The sequence below is a fragment of the Cebus imitator genome, unplaced genomic scaffold (assembly GCF_001604975.1).
Source record: "Cebus imitator isolate Cc_AM_T3 unplaced genomic scaffold, Cebus_imitator-1.0 Scaffold390, whole genome shotgun sequence".
Lineage (NCBI taxonomy): Eukaryota > Metazoa > Chordata > Mammalia > Primates > Cebidae > Cebus > Cebus imitator.
Window position 1 is genome coordinate 1,675,898 of NW_016107705.1, and position 14,000 is coordinate 1,689,897.

General features: G+C 35.0%; 1 protein-coding gene and 1 pseudogene across 2 annotated transcripts in view; both read left to right on the top strand.

Moving 5' to 3' along the window:
* Positions 1–14,000, top strand: part of TPK1 (thiamin pyrophosphokinase 1) — a 245,793-nt gene that overhangs the window by 126,758 nt on the left and 105,035 nt on the right. The window lies entirely within an intron of this gene.
* Positions 1–14,000, top strand: part of LOC119468185 — a 175,225-nt pseudogene that overhangs the window by 125,113 nt on the left and 36,112 nt on the right. The gene's annotated exons all lie outside the window — the stretch shown is intronic.

Consider the following 14,000-nt stretch of genomic DNA (forward strand, 5'->3'; position numbering starts at 1 on the left):
TATATATATATGGATTTATTCCTGGGCTCTGTATTCTCTTCTTTCAGTCATTGTGTCCGTTTTTATGCCAGTACCATATTGTTTTGATTACTATAGCTTTATAGTAGATTTGAAGCCTGATAGTCTTTCCTCCAGCCTTGTTCTTATTGCTTGAAGTTGCTTTGGCTATTGAAGATCTTTTGTGGTTCCCTATGAGTTTTACGATCATATTTCTATTTCTGTGAAAAAAGACATTGGAATTTTGCTAGGGATTGTGTGCACTTTGTAGATCACTTTGGGTAGTATGGGCATTTCAACATTATTCTTCCAATCCATGGACACAAGATATCTTTTTCTTAGTGTCATTTACAGTTTATTTCATCATTGTTTGATAGTTTTCCACATATAGATCTTTTGTCTCCTTGATCAAATTTCCTAAGTATTTTATTTGTTTGATGCTTTTTTAAATGGGATTGATTTCCTGATTTCTTTTTCAGATAAGTCATTGCTAGTGTAAGGAAATGTTACAGATTTTTGCATGCTGATTTTGTACCTTGCCACTTTACTAAATTGGTTTATTAGTTTTAATAGTTTTACAGTGTAATTCTTAGAGTTTTCTATATATAAAATCATGTCATCAGCAAATAGACAATTTTACTGTTTTGTTTCCTATTTGGATGTCTTTTATTTATTTTTCTTGCCTAGTTGCTCTGGCTAGTATTTGCAGTACTATATTGAAAAGAAGCTGTGAAAGTGTGCACCTTTGTCTTGTTCCTGACCTTACAGGAAAAGCTTTCCACTTTTCACCATTGAATATAGTGTTAGCTGTGGGCCTTTCATATATGGCCAGTATTGTGTTGAGATAAATTCCTTCTATGCCTAACTTGTGAAGCTTTATTATAAAAGGGTGTAGAATTTTTGAAATGTTTTTCCTGTATCTATTGAGATGATGATCATATGGTTTTTGTCCATTCTCTTAATGTGCTGCATCAGGTTTATTAATTTGTATATGTTGAATTATCCAGGCATCCCAGGGATAAATCCCTCTTGATTATGATGAATGATCCTTTAATGTGCTATTGAATTTGTTTGCTAGTATTCTGTTGAGGATTTTTATATTTATGTTTATCAGGGATATTGGCCTGTGATCTTCTTTTCTTACAGTATCGTGGAAGAATGAACTGTAACATGTAAGCTAGAATATAACACTCTTCAGCATAAAATCTTTAATGAGTTCCCATTATATTTAAACTGTCTGTCATTATGGACTAAATAATCTGTTTTTTACTACCTCTCCACTTTATTCTGTTATCTGAGTAAACTCAAAAACAACTGGCCTACTTTTAGTTATTTTAAGTTACAAGCCTTTCTATGCCTTGATCAATCTTGTTTTAAGGATTAAGATTAATATATCCCTAAGATGCCCTGAGGTAGCCTAAATACCAAAAACAATTCTGTGTTCCAGAAACCAAGAAATGTGCTAGATAGTAAAGCATTTGTTTTAAACATTTGACTCCCTTTCACCACTTTGCTCTTAAATTGTCCCTTACCCGACAAGATTGTAGCTCTTCATCTACAGAAGGCCCACTATGAATTTCTGAGTAATTATCTCTTGCTTTTAATCTGAACCCAGTTATTCTTTTTATTTCTGTTTTTCTTTTCAAGAAACACTCTCCATAATTCCTCTCTTCTTTCTATTCTTCATCTTCACACAGTCTCCCCTGTTTCCTAAGCAGGAAGAAAAATTAACTTTTGATTGTGCTCATTTAGAAAAAGACCATAGTCAAGTTCTAAGACCATAATATGTGAAATTCTTGTATTAGTTGGTGGTAAAAATACAGTTATTTCTCAGTTTCTAGTTATTTGGTGTTAAGGTCTAATTCTCTAAGTTAATCCGTTATTACCTCTTAGATTTAATGATCATTGTTTAAGAGAACAGATGTGTTTGCTAGAAACTCCTACTCAGTAAATTGTGTTGATATTTTTATAAATATATCAAAGGTACTAGGAAAGGTGGAAATATAAGCTGATTAGGTACTTTTTTCCTTCTACCACTATAGAATAAGATAAAGGTTAAGTATCACCATTTTGTGTAACAAAGTATCTGATTTTGATATGCTTTCACTTTTGATATATGCAACAATGAATTTCTCATTTGAAATATGCCTTGCGTGTGAGTTCTGGGATCTGTGACCACTGATCCCGAAAGGATGAAGAGAGAAAGGAATTCTGGTGATGATGAAGGAAGAGGCAGGGAAGCGAAACAGTTCCAAGCTTCTCTATCTTCTACATTCATTATGTAATGTAGTTGCAGCAAAAGAGTTATTTTTATTTAAAAGCCTTACTTAAACACATTTACTTTTAAACTTTAACTTTTGCTGACTGGACCAACCACCATTATTACTAATTTCTTTTATTCCAATGCTTTTTGTTAATTTTGTATTTTATTATTTCACTCATTCATAGATATATGCCACATTTCGTTATTTTGACACTGCCATTTTACTGATGTTTTTGCATTGTGAAGTGAACTGATCCAATAGAATTGTCACTTTTGATGCTCATTCTTTATAGTGATGATATCTATGGAATGTTTCTTTTCCCTCCCCTCCCTTCCCTCCCACCCTCCCTTCCTTTCTCCCTTTCTTCTTTGAAACAGTCTCCCTCTGTCACCCAGGTTGGAGTGCAGTGGTGTGATCTCAGCTCACTGCAACCTCCGTCTCCTGAATTCAAGCAATTCTCTTGCCTCAGCCTCCTGAGTAGCTGGGTTTACAGACATATATCACCTCACCCGGCTAATTTTTGTATTTTTTTTTTTTTTAGCAGAGATGGGGTTTTACCAAGTTTGTGTTGAACTCCTGGCCTCAAGTGATCCGCCTGCCTCGGCCTCCCAAAGTGCTGGGATTACAGGCATGAGCCACTGTACTGAGCTGGATGTTTTCTTTTACTCATCATTGTGGGAGATGATGTGAACTATCCAGCAGATCCAGGAGGGTAGTCACAAGGACCTGACTTTGTTGTCACTAGTATAGTAATAATTTAGTAATAGGTTTTCAAATAAATAGGAAGCACAAATGGAGATGGTGTGGGATTATGCTATAAGACTACCCAGAATATCACAGTTATCCAGTACATATCCAGATCGTATGAAGATTAAGTTTGAAATGGAGAGTAAGTTGGTACCTGTGCATCTGGGATAGATGTGAAGGCAACTTAGCTAGCACATAAATTGCTGTGTAATTGACCTGACTTTGGTTGCCTAGGTAGAGTGTAGTTTCTGGGTGATAGGTTTGCTTTCAAATTGAAAAGTTAAGAGAATAACAGTGAGCAATCTGCTACATAGCTAAGTGTTATGGGACTATGGGCAGCCTGCTGAAGTTTGAGTTGTGCTCTCTTTATTGCGTTGGTTCTCAGCTGATAGCGATTTTGCCCACCAAGGGATAACTGACATTTGCAGATATTTTGGATTGTCACAACCAAGGGTTACTATTAGCATCTAATTGGTAGAGGCCAATAATGCTGCTAAATATGATACAGTGGACCAGACATCCACTCATAAAAAACGCCCAAAATGAAGACCCCAAGTAAGTTTTCTTATTCATTATAGGTTGAGCTTGCATGTTTGCTACCTTGTTCCTAAAGCATGGCCAATCTTTAGTAAAAATTCAGTGAATGAGGGTACATGTAAACCTTAATGGTTCCTATCGACTAATATTTGGACAAACATGCATGTACTAGCTTTATACATACAAGATTTTTTTTTCTGTGCTGCTTATCTATTTGCAGTTTTTATACAACATGAGTTTTACCGATCTTTTAGAAAAATTTTCCTGTGCCACTTTGGGATGAACAGTAGTTTGATGTTTGGTTGTTTTCCTCAGATTTCTTAGTAATGAGGTATTTAGTGTCACTCAGTGTTAAAGAATTATCTGATTGTAGATTTTATGAATAGGATCAAGGATCATTAAATGTCATACTTTTTCTCCATACTGAATAACTAGGAGAGAAGGAGATAAGAAGCGTTAGAGAAAAAGGGTAATAGAATTTGCACAACAATATTTACCAAAACATAATACAACTCTTCATTACATAGCATGAACCAGATCATTAGGACTGGCACAGTACTGTACATGTAAATGCTTAATATAAATACCACTTGATTTTTATTTCATGTAATATAATTCTGTGCTACTGACTTGACTAAAATTCAGAGTATTACACTCATTATTTGTAAGATATTACAAATAATGTGCGTTGTCTTGATGATTTCGCATAAATATACTAAAAATAAAACACTTCAATCTACAATGCTGCAAGAGTTCTCTAAACAGCAAGTAATCATACATTTCAGCACTCCTATGAGCAAAGAAAATTGTTACTATCTCTCAAGGAGAGCATATACTTCCAAGAAATGCTTGGAATACAACTTTTCCACGTGAAATAATGTCTTGATAGGGAAATCATACTAATGCATTTCTGTTAACAATGTCCATGAATTGATTTAGATGTTCGCTCATGATAGTGTATACCAATAATGGGCAAACTACCTGCAAAAATATACACCTTCCCTTAAGTGCTTGTTCCAACATAAATTTGAGGCATAATAAAGTAGTGTTTTCCAACCGAAAGAGAGGAGGATTTCATGTCTTTGAAGCAGAAATTAATATTTGTATTATTTAGGGCTCTTCCTGTTTTAAGTGACAGAGAACCCAGCTTAAATTTGCATGAACCCAGAAAGAGAATTTATTGGCTCACATAATTGGAAAGGCGAGTGGCTGGTTTTGGCTTTAGTTATAGGTACTCAGGGTCCTCTCTTGTCTCCTGGCCTTACCTTCACTGTTGTGGTTTATTCTCAGGGTCAATGTGATAAACCCTCATAGATACAAATGTCTATTCCCACAAGTTACAGGACGGTGGAAGAGGAAACCTGCGAAGTCTTCTTAGCTCATGTTTTCTTTGCCTGGGCCATATCTCTGTCTCTGAACCAGTCACTCTGGCCAGGAGATGGTGATGGCATACATTGAGCCACATGCTGAGCTTGGATTTGGTTGTGTATTCAATATCGCCTGTAGCTGAGAGTGCAAGAGTAGAGTTCCCCTGAAGAAAATTAAGTTATGTACAGCATAAATCTTTATCTTAACTCTTCTCTCTTTCCAGAAGCACCACTGTAACCAATTTATTGCACTTATAATTCTATAGATATAAAAATCAACACCTTTAAATTTTGTATATGTATAGTATTGTATATGTTTCTTTCTCTTGCTTTTATCATTGACCAATATATTTAATACCCCCTGCTTATAAAGATCTTCAAAGAGATACCATAACTTCTCTTTTAAATAATAGAAATATCCCCAATAGACATTTTATTGCTTATGAAATATTTAAGAAATATCAAAACTGACCACCCAAATATTCTTAAAATTCATTACCTGAAAATTTCTATGAATCTTTTTATGAAGTGTATTTCTTATTAGGCTTCAGTCTATATTTGAAATTAAATGCTTTTCAGCAAGTAATATTTCTGAAAGAATGTGTCAGTTTAGAGCATCTTGGCTGATTAAAGTATGGCTTTATATCATACTTTTTTCCCTAGTGATGAAAATTGGATAAGACCAGGTGTGGTGGCTCATGCCTATAATCCTGGCGGTTTGGGAGCCCACGTTGAGGGGATCAGTTGAGGCCAGGATATTGAGACCAGCCTGGGCAACATAGTTAGACCTTCTCTCTACAAAATTTAAAAAAAATTAGCCAGGTATGGTGGAATACATCTGTAGTTTCAACTACTTGAGGGCTGAGGTAAGAGGATTGCTTGAGTCCAGGATTTTGAAGTGACAATGAGCTATGATCGCATCACTGTATTCCAGTCTGAGCAACAGAGTAAGACCCTGTCTCAAAAAAAAAAAAAAAAAAAAAGAGCTGGTTAAAAACTCAGATTTTTCAACTGAAAATGAATTAAAGACTTAAATGTGAGACCCAAAATTGTGAAATCCTAAAATAAAACATAGTGGGGAAACTTCGTGACATTGATCATGGCAATAATTTCATGGATATGACATCAAAAGCAAAGGAAACAAAAGCAGAAATAGTCAAGTGGGACTACATCAAATTTAAAAGCTTTGGTACAGCAAAGGAAACAATGCAGTGAAAAGGCAACCTGTGGAATAGAAGAAAATATTTGCAAACCATGTATCTGATAAGGGGTTAATTTCTGAAATACATAAGGAACTCCTAGATCTCAATAGTGAGAAAACTAATAACCTGAATTAAAAATGAGAAGTTTTTAATATAAATTTAAGATATGCAATATGATTTTTTAACCTTTTATGTTCAGGGGTACATATGCAGGTTTGCTAAGTTGGTAAATTTTGTGTCATGGGGTTTGGTGTACAGATTATTTTATCATGCATGTACTAAGCATAGTACTCAATAGGTAGTTTTTTGATCATCTCCCTTTTCTTACTTTCCACTGTCAAGTGGGTCCTGGTGTCTATTGTTCCCGTCTTTGTGTTTATGTTCTCAGTGGTTAGCACCCTTTTATAAGTGAGAGCATGTAGTATTTGGTTTTCTGTTCCTGTGTTAGTTTGCTTATGATATGATCCATCCATGTTGCTGCAAAAGACATAATCTTGTTCTTTTTTATGGTTGTGTGGTATTCCATGGTATATATGTACTACATTTTCTTTCTCTACTGTTGATGGGCATTTAGGTTGATTCCATGTTTTTGCTATTGTGAATAGTGCTGCAATGAATGTGTGTATGTGTGCGTGTGTGTATATGTGTGTATGTATGTCCTTATTGCAGAACGATTTATATCTCTTTGGGTATATACCCAAAATGAGATTGCTGAGATAAATGGTAATTCTGTTTTACGTTCTTTGAGAAATCACCAAACTGCTTTCCATAGTGGCAGAACTAATTTACATTCCCACCAGCAGTGAATAAGTGTTACCTTTTCTCTACAGCCTTCCTAGCATCTTGTTATTTTTTGGCTTTTTAACAAGAGCCATTCTGACTGGTGTGAGAGTATCTCATTGTGGTTTTAATTTGCATTTCCCTAATAATTAGTGATGTCTCATCACTAATTGTTAGTCTCATATAGTTTTTGTCAGTAAGCACATCTAAAATCTACTCTTCTCAAAACAGTTAAAGGACTTAAATAAACATTTCTCTAAAGAAGACACACAAAGGCCAACAGGTACATGAACGGGGGTTTAACTCACTAATCATCAGGGAAATACAAATCAAAACCACAATGAGGTATCCACTCACACCTGTTAGGATGGCTATTTTTAAAAAACAAAAGACAGCATGCATTGCTGTGGATGTGGAGAAACTGGAACACTTGGACACTGTTGGTAGGAATGCAAAACACTTGCACTCGGTTGGTTTACACTTCGGAAAACTGGAGATTCCTCAAAAAATTAAAAATAATACCTCCCATGTTCATTGCTGCACTACTCACAATAGCTAAGATGTGGAAACAACCTAAATAGACATCTGCCAACTGATAAATCGATAAAGAAATGTAGACTATACATATAATGAAATATTTTTCAGCCTTAAAAAAGAATGGATATGAAATGTGACAACATAGATGAACCCAGATAACATTATGTTAAGTGACGTAAGCCAGTCACAGAAAGACAAATACAGCATGACTCCACTTAATATGAAATATCGAAAATAGTCAAACACATAGAATCAGAGGGTAGAATGTTGGTTGCCAAGCGCGTGGGGGAAGGGGAAATAGGGAGTTGCTCTTCAATGAGTGTGACGTTTTGGTTACACCTGATTAACAAATTCTAGAGATCCTTTGTATGATGTATCTATAGTTAACAATACCGTTTTTATATACTTATTTAAGAGATTAGATCTGATCTTATGGTCTTAATGCAATACAAATTAAAACAAAAGCAGAAACAAAAACTCACTTATCTTCTCTAGTGCCTGATAGTAAACTTTCAGCTGATACCTGTGTAGTTGTGTACATACTTACATATTTAACAAATAATTATCACTTCCTTATTGATGTGCAGTTGCTAGCAGGCTGTTTCTGAGGTGCATTCAGAAGGGATATATTTTCTTTTCTGCAGCTAGACTAAGTCTTATGGGTACTATAAGTGGCTTAGCAGAAGTTGGAGATTAAGTGGTTTACTGTTGTTTCTCGGGTTTGGGACAGAATCCCTTGATCAAACCATGAATATTGACAGATTAGATGGATTTCAGGAACATAAAGACTTAATTGAATCTTTGGTGTACTGGAGGGAGGAACTTGGTTAGGAATAAACAGGATTTAAGTAATTGGAATTATTTAGCTCTCCTGAGACTCAGTAAGACACCTTCTAAATAAGATTCTGGACCTTCTCTGTCCTGTAATTTAACTGTAGGCTTAATCCTGACCAATCTAGCAAAATAGTGATTAATGGAAATAATTTTTTGAAAGTCTTTTTTCATTATGCCATCTCCATTTCTCATAAATAATTACTGTTAAAGAGTTTGATATATGGAACATAGACGTGGTCTTGTGTTTGGATTAACAAACTAATCAGGCATGATAGGCTTCACTCAATGCCAAGTATAAGGACATGAGGCAGGTAATAAAACTTGATAACAAAATTAGTGAGGTCTGTCATTTCACAGCAATTGCTTTCAAATGTACCAGTCACTTCACATTTGGGTTATGATTTGCCAGGGAAGCCATTGATTTTGGGGTCTCTTTAGTTTTTGTCCCTTGCTAGTTGTCATGCGTTTCCTTCGGGGTGCCAGCCTAGGGCCCATTTTCCAGTGCAGGTGCATCTTACCAATGCTGACTCCTGATTCCTTGATCTACAGTCTTGACATAAAGACCTTGACCTGATGCTTAGTTTTCTTGGATTTGGTATATTCCTTCACCTTCCCTGAATTGCTATTGCAAGGAAGATTTGACCAAGGTTATTTAAACTTTTAAAATAACTATGCATCTTATAACAGATAACATACTAATACATGTAAGAACTAACGTTTTGATGGTAGTAAAATAGGACCATGATATATTTTACCAGTATTCACTTGTGGGCCATATATGTTTGCTACCAGTTTTTCATGATTGCACATGCTGTCACATCAAATATCCTTGTAATTTTGGCCAAGTATTGACTATATAGAATTTCCGGATAAAAAGGTATGCACCTTTAAAGTTTTTATAAATCTGCCAAACTGTCCCTCAGTGCCATAGTCTCATTAACAGTGTGTGAGATAATGTTTCATTATGCACCTTCCTTCTAGTTTTATTTATGTTGTCTCTCTCTAGTCCTTGAATTTTTTTGTGCATGTGGTTTTGGTAGGACATAAAAAATGATCCTGATTTTGAATTAGAAGCAGGATGCTTAGGATTGGCTCAACATCCTAGGACTAAGTGGCCTATCTAACCTAGCACTGAAATCATCTGTCTCTTGTATTCTTTCAGTTAATTGAAACTTCACAATCTATTTTATTTTCCCACCTTAATATTTGGAACTTTTAATATATAATCTGCTTTGCAGAAGGTCTAGTTATCTCAACTCAACTTTATTCAAAAGAAATAGGGAACTATTTGAAATACGGAACTAGCCTCTGATTGTCCCTGAAGCTCTTCATTATTTGTTAGTAATGTTAACGTATGCCAACTTAAAAAAAAGAAGTTTAAGATGTATTTCACCTACTTACAGGTTCTACTAAATTATAAAGTTGCTGTAGAGGTTTTTAATATATTTTAGTCTTCATCTGTTTATCAGCCTATTACATGGTAAGTAATTGCTCAACCATTGAAGTTACAGTATTTGACAAATCTGCAGAAATTTTGCTGTATAAGCCAACGGAATTTTTACATTAAAAGTTAACTAATGCAGTAACTTCTATTCATTAAAGCTTTGGACAACTTAAATGATGATGAAGTGAACATTTTTTTAGGCAGATTCATTACGATTTATCAAAAATTGAAAGAGTGCCCTCTACTTCTGTTTCCTTTAGTTGGTCACTTTCTCTAATAGTGATATTGGTTTATACATTTTTCAAGTTGCTGTATATGAACTTAGGCCAATGTTGTTTATAATATGTTTGAATCATTTTATTCTTCAAATGTAGTTTTATTTATGTTTATAGAAAATATTTGAAACTGGTGAAAACCTTTTCGTTAATAAAAAGTAGAGTCCATTTTTTTGGTCATGCTTTGTTGCAAACAAAATGATTTTAGGGACAGACTGGAACTTGTTTTTCCTTTCGGACGGATTGAAACCCTACTCTCAACTTACATGCACTGAGAAAATAGTCTATAAATTCCATCATGGTTACTTTATCTCCCTTTGCCATTTAAAGCAGGAATAGATGTGGACATATTTACTTCCGGTGACATAGATCTTTCTCTTTTTATAAGCTTCTCAAAAAATACCAATTTAACAATGGATATTAGAAATAACAGGCATTAGAGTTTTTTCTGTTGTAAAAGTAACAGTGATCTTAGCTGAACTAGATTGATTGTTAAGCAGTTTTACACATTTGCCCACTGAAATTCGTTTCTTCTTTCCTTGCATTTGCATTGCATTTCGGTGCCTTTCTCATAGCCCTCACCACCGTCTACAGTGCACTGCATGTATTTGCTTCTGTTTTCATGTTTTTCACTATAATATGAGCCTAGAGAACTGTATCTGTTTTTCATCTTTTTATTTTATGTAAAGCCTAGCACATAATAGGTATAAATGTTGAATTCAAATGATCTTTGCAAAATGATATAATGTGAAAAATTCACAAGTCATTCTATTTGATAATCCTTGACCATTAAAGCTACTATTTCTGCAATTTTCTTATTCCTTCAATGAATCGGTTTTTACGTAAAAAGATTCCATACACTTGTTAGTTTTGTTTACAGGAAATTGTTTTATATACTCTAAAGATAATTACTGATAGTTTACCATCTGTTTCTATTAATGAGTCTTTTATATCTCCCTAATCACTTGCGTTGTGCTGTATTTTATATGTGAGATGATCACTAGCTTTTAGCTTTTGATGGTTTTGATACTTAAAAAATGTGCAATATCTTCTGTGATCTTCTGCAAGTTATATTTGTGACATAATTTGAATTTGAGTGCTACTCTCACAAGGAAATGTGTATTGGTAATTCCTAAAATGAGACGTTCCTCTTAGATGTCTTTATAAAAATTCTTATTTTTTTACTTTCTAAGTAGCTATGGGTTTTCTTTTCCAGGAACACAATTTTTTCAGGTTTTTTCATTCTGACAAACATGGAGAAAGAGGATTCATGTTTATTGAATGCATATTGTGTTCTTGTATCATGATGAGCACTATATAGAATTACTAAATAATTAATTACTTAATAACCTTACTCTATAAGTAATATGCTTATTTATGGGTGAGTAAGCTGCAGAGCAAAGGAACTTTTTTCTACTTGGCCTTTGCTTTATTTCAGATACAACAAAGGACACAGAAAATAGTCTTACATATTATGGATTAGTGGAAAATACAGTGGAACTTTTATTTCTGACTATATAGTCAGGTAGATATTCTTTAAATATCCCATCTATAGGGAAAGGATATATTTTTTAAAAAGATAAAATAAGGTGTAGAAAACATTAGCAACAGACTATCAAAAAAGACCTTGAATTGAAAAAAGAACCAAATAGAGCTTCTTTAAAAAGAATCAGTAATACTATAAACTTCTGTTTTAAACAGGTGACTAGACATAATTGAAAGTGAGGTTTGAAGAAATTACATGCATATACAGAAAGAAAAGGTGAAAGAAGTGAAACAGTTTAAGAAATGTGAAGGGCAGAATGAGACTGTCTAAAAATATGTTTAAATTGATTGCCAGAAAATTGACGGGTAGAGAGAATGGAAGATAGGAAGTAATGGAATTAAAAGTGGCTAAGAATTATCCTGACCTGAAGAAATTCATGGGTCCTCAGATATAGGAAGCACATTTTTGTTGTTGTATTTTCCAGATAGGGTCTGGTTCTGTCGCCCAGGCTGGAGTACAGTGGTACCATCTTGGCTTACTGCAGCCTGGACCTCTCCAGGCACAAGAGATCCAACACCTCAGCCTCCTGAGTAGCTGGGATGCAGGTGTGTGCCACCATGCTCAGCTAATTTTTAAAAATTTCTTGTAGAGACAGCCATGTTTCCCAGGCTTATCTCAATTTCTGGGCTTAAGCAGTCTTCCTGCCTCAGCCTCTCAAAGTGCTGGGATTACATTTCTGAGGCCACCACACCCAAACTTGGAAGCACAATTAATTCCAAATAAGCTACGTGACCTTAAAATTTGGAAAACCAAAGATAAAGGGAAAGTCTTAAAACTTGCCAAAAAAGAGAAAACAGATTAGATACACAAGAATATTGGACTGGCAGCGGCCTTCTGAAGCGGTCAGTGTACCAATGGCAATCAGAAGCCAATGTATTAGTACCATCAAATTTTCTACCAATTTACAGCATTATATTCAGCTAATCTGTTATTCCAGAGTGAGGCTGAAATCATTACATTTGAAGCCAAACAAAAGATGAGTGTCTTTACTACCAAGAGAGACTCATTAAATGTGCTTTAAAGCTGGGTGAGGTATACAGGTGTGAAATGTCAGGTGGTAGTTAGGTCCTCTGGTGAGATTTGGAACCATCCCATCCTATTTCAAATACTTTCATAAGACATCTCTCCCACATAGGTGGATTAAATTCAGGGATAATTTCCACAGTGGAAATTATGGATTTTTATTGTTTAAGTGGTGATTTTCTAGTATCTACTATTTTACAGTTTCTAAAACAAATCATGTATCACTGATCTTTTTCTAGAAGCCATACTCATCTGAACTATTTTGTGTTTCAAATACCTGAGGAACACATAAGGGAAAGTACCTGTTTGTTTTCTTTCCCTCAACTTCACTTACCTGTGCCATTAGTTTTAATTTCAAAGAAATGTAGTTTCTCACTTTGTTGGTCAGTTCTTAAAGTGGACTTTAATTAATCGGTTTGTGGCTTATTTATACTGATTAGAAGATGCTTAAAGTGAAGACCCTGTCACATTATATTAGGACTCTAGCAAAGAACCTGCTAGTTTGATGCCTAATAATATTTGTTCTGAGCTGACGCTGAGATACTAAACATTTCTGTGAAAAATAGAAATCAGAAAGGTAACACCAGCAACAAAAATAGCTTTCCATGGACTGCATAAACTTCAGGGAGCAATTGATTAGAAGCATCAAATCCTAGAGCAGTAGCAGGGAGAAATCATGGGAAAGGAGGAGGCCAAGGCCCAAGTTGGAGAGAAGAGGCAGCAGGACTTATTTGATTACCTTAGCATTTCCAAGTTTCAGTTAATTTTGCATTATCTTCACAATTTTTATGTTATGCTCATGTTATCTAGATTATTATTTACTTATATTTTAAAGTAAACTTATGCTTATTTATTTTTAAGAGGAAATGCTTTAATCAAAATAAAATTTGAAACCCATTCTACATATTGTAAATCAAAAGTATATGTAAAAATTAGTAAAAGGAGAGAACATAACGAAAACCACATCCTGCCAGGTGCAGTGGCTCACACATGTAATCCCAGCACTTTGGGAGACCAAGATGGGTGAATCACTTGAGCCCAGGAGTTTGAAACCAGCCTGGGCAAATCCCAACTCTACAGAAAATGTAAAAATTACAAGGATGTGGTGATGTGCATCTGTAGTCTCAGCTACCTGGGAGACTGACATGAGAGGATCACCTGAGCCTAGGAGCTTGCGGCTGCAGTGAGCTATGATTGAGCCATTGCACTCCAGCGTGGGTGACAGTGCAAGACCCTGTCTCAAACACAAACAACAAACAATTTTCTATTGCCTGTCAGGGAGCATGAGGCCTACCTTCTGTTATAAAGAGGAAAAAAATTTCAAGTAACATTGAAGACATCAAGATAATCACAAAAGATGCAAAGGCTCATGCCTGTAATCCCAGCACTTTGGGAGGCCAAGGCAGATGGATCAACTGAGGTCAGGAGTTTGAGACCAGCCTGGCCA